Source organism: Arachis stenosperma, chromosome 4, assembly GCF_014773155.1.
Source record: "Arachis stenosperma cultivar V10309 chromosome 4, arast.V10309.gnm1.PFL2, whole genome shotgun sequence".
Lineage (NCBI taxonomy): Eukaryota > Viridiplantae > Streptophyta > Magnoliopsida > Fabales > Fabaceae > Arachis > Arachis stenosperma.
The window spans coordinates 127,368,007-127,374,759 of record NC_080380.1 but is presented as its reverse complement, the minus strand read 5'-3'; the positions used below and the strand labels follow the sequence as shown (position 1 = coordinate 127,374,759).

Genomic DNA, 6,753 nt, shown 5'->3' with positions numbered 1-6,753 from the left:
CTCAATTTCAGTCAGAATTTACCTGAAATCACAGAAAAATACACAAACTCATAGTAAAGTCCAGAAATGTGAATTTAACATAAAAACTAAGGAAAACATCCCTAAAAGTAGCTTGAACTTACTAAAAACTACCTAAAAACAATGCCAAAAAGTGTATAAATTATCCGCTCATCATTCTTCTTCTTTGAAGAATTCGGTTAGGTCCTCTACAGAGAATTGTGCCTTAGCTTCTCTTAGCTTTCGCTTCAAGGTCCTTTCAGGTTCAGGGTCAGCTTCAACAAGAATGCTTTTGTCTTTGCTCCTGCTCATATGAAAAAGAAGAGAACAAGAAAATGTGGAATCCTCTATGTCACAGTATAGAGATTCCTTGAGGTGTCAGAGGAACAGAAAAATAGAAAGAAGAGGTAGAAGAATTCGAACTTAATTAGATAGAGTTCGAATTGTGCATTGAGAAGGAGTGGTACTTGGTGCGCGAAATTGTGAACTATACTTTTTCACAACTCTCATAATCCCTGGTAATGGCTCCAAAAACTTGGTGCGCTCAATACCATGGCATTACACAACTTCGCACAACTAACCAGCAAGTGCACTGGGTCGTCCAAGTAATAAACCTTACGTGAGTAAGGGTCGATCCCACGGAGATTGTTAGTATTGAAGCAAGCTATGGTCATCTTGTAAATCTTAGTCAGGCAAACTCAGATATATATGGTGATGAACGAAAATAACATAAAAGATAAAGATAGTGATACTTATGTAATTCATTGGTAGGAACTTCAGATAAGCGCATGAAGATGCCTTCCCTTCCGTCTCTCTGCTTTCCTACTGTCTTCATCCAACCCTTCTTACTCCTTTCCATGGCAAGCTCGTATAGGGTCTCACTGTTGTCAGCAGCTACCTCCCATCCTCGCAGTGAAAGCTAATGCACACACTCTGTCACAGTGCTGCCAATCACCGGTGTGGTTCCCTCCCCTACCGGAATAGAATAACTCTTTTGCGTCTGTCACTAACGCCCAGTAGGTTACAGGTTTGAAGCACGTCACAGTCATTCAATCATTGAATCCTACTCAGAATACCACAGACAAGGTTAGACCTTCCGGATTCTCTTGAATGCTGCCATCAGTTCTTGCCTATACCACGAAGACTCTGATCTCACGGAATGGTTGGCTCGTTTGTCAGGCGAGCACTCGGTTGTCAGCGATCAACCATGCATCGTGCAATCAGGAATCCAAGAGATATTCACTAAGCCTCAAATGCTTGTAGAACAAGAGTGGTTGTCAGTCACTTTGCTCATGAGTGAGAATGGTGATGGGCGTCAATCATCACCTTCATCATGTTGAAGAACAAGTGATATCTTGGATAAAGAACAAGCGGAATTTGAATGAAAGAACAATAGTAATTGCATTAATACTCGAGGTACAGCAGAGCTCCACACCTTAATCTATGGTGTGTAGAAACTCCACCGTTGAAAATACATAAGCATAAGGTCTAGGCATGGCCGAATGGCCACCTCCCAATGATCTAAGAACTAAAATGTCCAAAGATGATCTAGAGATCTAAAAGTGATCAAAAGATTTTTATACAATAGTAAAAGGTCCTACTTATAAGAAACTAGTAGCCTAGGGTGTACAGAAATGAGTAATGACATAAAATCCTCTTCCGGGCCCACTTGGTGTGTGCTTGGGCTGAGCAATGAAGCAATTTCGTGTAGAGACTCTTCTTGGAGTTAAACGCCAGCTTTGGTGCCAGTTTGGGCGTTTAACTCCCATTTGGGTGCCAGTCCAGCGTTTAACGCTGGGATTCCTTGAGGTGACTTTGAACGCCGGTTTGGGCCATCAAATCTTGGGCAAAGTATGGACTATTATATATTGCTGGAAAGCCCAGGATGTCTACTTTCCAACGCCGTTGAGAACGCGCCAATTGGGCTTTTGTAGCTCCAGAAAATCCACTTCGAGTGCAGGGAGGTCAGAATCCAACAGCATCTGCAGTCCTTTTGAGTCTCAGAATCAGATTTTTGCTCAGGTCCCTCAATTTCAGCCAGAAAATACCTGAAATCACAGAAAAACACACAAACTCATAGTAAAGTCCAGAAAAGTGAATTTTAATTAAAAACTAATAAAAATATACTAAAAACTAACTATATCATATCAAAAACATACTAAAAACAATGCCAAAAAGTATACAATTATCCGCTCATCACAACACCAAACTTAAATTGTTGCTTGTCCTCAAGCAACTGAAAATCAAATAAGATAAAAAGAGGAGAATATGCAATGAATTCCAAAAACATCTGTGAAGATCAGTATTAATCAGATGAGCGGGGCTCTTAACTTTTTGCCTCCGAACAGTTTTGGCATCTCACTCTATCCTTTGAAATCCAGAATGGTTGGCTTCTTTAGGAACTCAGAATCCAGATAGTGTTAATGATTCTCTTAGTAAAGTATGATGATTCTTGAACATAGCTATTTATTGAGTCTTGGCTGTGGCCCAAAGCACTCTGTCTTCCAGTATTACCACCGGATACATACATGCCACAGACACATAATTGGGTGAACCTTTTCAGATTGTGACTCAGCTTTGCTAAAGTCCCCAATTAGAGGTATCCAGGGTTCTTAAGCACACTCTTATTGCCTTGGATCACAACTCTTATTCCTTTCTCTCTTTTTTTTTCGGTTTTTTTTTTTTTTTTGAAATGCTTTTTCTTGCTTCAAGAATCATTTTATTGATTTTTCAGATCCTCAGTAACATGTCTCCTTTTTCATCATTCTTTCAAGAGCCAACATTCATGAACCACAAATTCAAAAGACATATGCACTGTTTAAGCATACATTCAGAGAACAAAAATATTGCCACCACATCAAAATAATTAAACTATTATAAAATTCAAAATTCATGCAATTCTTTCTTTTATCAATTAGGCACGTTTTTATTGAAGGAAGGTGATGGATTCATAGGACATTCATAACTTTAAGGCATAGACACTAAGACACTAATGATCATAAGACACAAACATGGATAAACATAAGCATTAAAATTCGAAAAACAATAACAAGGAAATCAAAGAACGGGTCCACCTTAGTGATGGCGGCTCTTTCTTGCTCTTGAAGATCCTATGGAGTGCTTGAGCTCCTCAATGTCTCTTCCTTGTCTTTGTTGCTCCTCCCTCATGATTCTTTGATCTTCTCTAATTTCATGAAGGATGATGGAGTGTTCTTGATGCTCCACCCTCAGTTGTCCCATGTTGGAACTTAGTTCTCCTAGGGAGGTGTTTAGTTGCTCCCAATAGTTTTGTGGAGGAAAATTCATCCCTTGAGGAATCTCAGGGATCTCATGATGAGTGAGATCTCTTGTGTACTCCATCCTTTTCTTGGTGATGGGCTTGGTCCAACCTTTGATCAAAGTTGACCCTTCTAGTGTAAGGATGCTCATCTCCTTGCATCATAGGCAAGTTGAACGCCACCCTCACACTCTCCGGACTAAAATCCAAGTATTTCCCCCGAACCATAGTGAGATAATTCTTTGGATTCGGGTTCACACTTTGGTCATGGTTCTTTGTGATCCATGCATTGGCATAGAACTCTTGAACCATCAAGATTCCGACTTGTTGAATGGGGTTGGTAAGAACTTCCCAACCTCTTCTACGGATCTCATGGCGGATCTCCGGATATTCACCCTTTTTGAGTGAAAAGGGGACCTCGGAGATCACCTTCTTCAAGACCACAACTTCATAGAAGTGGTCTTGATGTACCCTTGAGAGGAATCTATCCATCTCCCATGACTCGGAGGTGGAAGCTTTTGCCTTCCCTTTCCTCTTTTTAGAGGTTTCTCCGGCCTTGGATGCCATAAATGGTTATGGAAAAACGAAAAAGCAACGCTTTTACCACACCAAACTTAAAATGTTTGCTCGTCCTCGAGCAAAAGAAGAAAGAAGAGAGTAGAAGAAGAAGAAATGAGGAGGAAGGGAGATGGTAGTGTGTTCGGCCAAGAAGGGTAAGAAAGGGGGTTTAGGTTGTGTGAAAATGAAGAGTTGAAGAAGGGTATTTATAGGAGAGAGGGGGGTAAAGGTTCGGCCATTATGGGTGGGTTTGGGAGGGAGAGTGGTTTGAATTTGAAGGGTGAGGTTGGTGGGGTTTATGAAGGATGGATGTGAGTGGTGAAGAGAAAGATGGGATTTGATAGGTGAGGGGTTTTTGGGGAAGAGGTGTTGAGGTGATTGGTGAATGGGGAAGAAGAGAGAGAGTGATGGTAGGGTCCTGTGGGGTCCACAGATCCTGTAGTGTCAAGGAAAAGTCATCCCTGCACCAAATGTTGCTCAAAATCACGTTTTGAGCCATTTCTGGCGTTAAACGCCGGCTGGTGCCCATTCCTGGCGTTTAACGCCAGGTTCTTGCCCTTTACTGGCGTTTAACGCCAGTCTGGTGCCCCTTTCTGGCGTTAAACGCCCAGAATGGTGCCAGACTGGGCGTTAAACGCCCAACAGCTAGCATTACTGGCGTTTGAACGCCAGTTTCTTCTCCTCCAGGGTGTGCTATTTTTCTTCCTGTTTTTCATTCTGCTTCTTTTGTCATTAGCTTGACAGAGGGCTCTCATGGAGCCTCAGAAATGATCAGAGCAATGTTGGAACCTCCCAACACCAAACTTAGAGTTTGAATGTGGGGGTTCAACACCAAACTTAGAGTTTGGTTGTGGCCTCCCAACACCAAACTTAGAGTTTGACTGTGGGGGCTCTGCTTGGCTCTGTTTTAAGAGAAGCTCTTCATGCTTCCTCTCCATGATGACAGAGGGATATCCTTGGGCCTTAAACACCAAGGATTTTTCATTCACTTGAATGATCAACTCTCCTCTGTCAACATCAATCACAGCCTTTGCTGTGGCTAGGAAGGGTCTGCCAAGGATGATGGATTCATCCATGCACTTCCCAGTCTCTAGGACTATGAAATCAGTAGGAATGTACTGGTCTTCAACTTTAACCAGAACATCCTCTACAAGTCCATGGGCTTGTTTTCTTGAGTTGTCTGCCATCTCTAATGAGATTCTTGCAGCTTGCACCTCATAGATCCCTAATTTCTCCATTACAGAGAGGGGCATGAGGTTCACACTTGACCCTAAGTCACACAAGGCCTTCTTGAAGGTCATGGTGCCTATGGTACAAGGTATAGAAAACTTCCCAGGATCCTGCCTCTTTTGAGGCAGTTTCTGCCTAGACAAGTCATCCAGTTCTTTGGTGAGCAAGGGAGGTTCATCCTCCCAAGTCTCATTTCCAAATAACTTGTCATTTAGTTTCATGATTGCTCCAAGGTATTTAGCAACTTGCTCTTCAGTGACATACTCATCCTCTTCAGAGGAAGAATACTCATCAGAGCTCATGAATGGCAGAAGTAAGTCCAATGGAATCTCTATGGTCTCATTTTGAGCCTCAGATTCCCATTGGAACTCAGAGGAGATTGGTACACGCCCACTGAGGTCTTCCTCAGTGGCGTCCTCCTCCTCTCTTTCCTCTCCATATTCGGCCATATCTATGGCTTTGCACTCTCCTTTTGGATTTTCTTCTGTATTACTTGGGAGAGTGCTAGGAGGGAGTTCAGTGACTTTCTTGCTCAGCTGACCCACTTGTCCTTCCAAATTTCTGATGGAGGACCTTGTTTCATTCATGAAACTTTGAGTAGTCTTTATTAGATCAGAGACCATTGTTGCTAAGTCAGAAGTATTCTGCTTAGAACTCTCTGTCTGTTGCTGAGAAGATGATGGAAAAGGCTTGTTATTGCCAAGCCGGTTTCTTCCACCATTATTATTGAAACCTTGTTGAGGTCTCTCTTGATTCTTCCATGAGAAATTGGGGTGATTCCTCCATGAAGAATTATAGGTGTTTCCATAGGGTTCTCCTAGGTAATTCACCTCTTCCATTGAAGGGTTCTCAGGATTATAGGCTTCTTCCTCAGATGAAGCATCCTTAGTACTGTTTGGTGCATTTTGCATTCCAGACAGACTTTGAGAAATCAAATTGACTTGTTGAGTCAATATTTTATTCTGAGCCAATATGGCATTCAGAGTGTCAATCTCAAGAACTCCTTTCTTCTGACTAGTCCCATTGTTCACAGGATTTCTTTCAGAAGTGTACATGAATTGGTTATTTGCAACCATTTCAATCAATTCTTGAGCTTCTGCAGGCGTCTTCTTCAGATGAAGAGATCCTCCAGCAGAGCTATCCAAGGACATCTTAGATAGTTCAGAGAGACCATCATAGAAAATACCTATGATGCTCCATTCAGAAAGCATGTCTGAAGGACATCTTCTGATTAATTGTTTGAATCTTTCCCAAGCTTCATAGAGGGATTCTCCATCCTTCTGTCTGAAGGTTTGGACTTCCACTCTAAGCTTACTCCATCTTTGTGGTGGAAAGAACTTTGCCAAGAAGGCATTGACTAGCTTTTCCCAAGAGTCCAGGCTTTCTTTAGGTTGAGAATCCAACCATATTCTAGCTCTGTCTCTTACAGCAAAAGGGAATAGCATCAGTCTATAGACCTCAGGGTTAACCCCATTAGTCTTGACTGTGTCACAGATTTGCAAGAATTCAGCTAAAAACTGATGAGGATCTTCCATTGGAAGTCCATGGAACTTGCAATTCTGTTGCATTAGAGAAACTGATTGAGGCTTAAGCTCAAAGTTGTTTGCTCCAATGGCAGGGATAGAGATGCTTCTCCCATAGAAGTCGGGAGTAGGTGCAGTAAAGTCACCCAGCACCTTCCTTGCATTGTT

At 42.0% G+C, this 6,753-nt stretch overlaps 1 non-coding gene across 1 annotated transcript; it reads left to right on the top strand.

Moving 5' to 3' along the window:
* Positions 1-6,267: 6,267 nt before the first annotated feature.
* Positions 6,268-6,375, top strand: LOC130978447 (small nucleolar RNA R71). The gene has a single exon (XR_009086090.1). It is a non-coding gene; the product is annotated as a small nucleolar RNA R71 (small nucleolar RNA).
* The last annotated feature ends 378 nt before the right edge of the window (positions 6,376-6,753 follow it).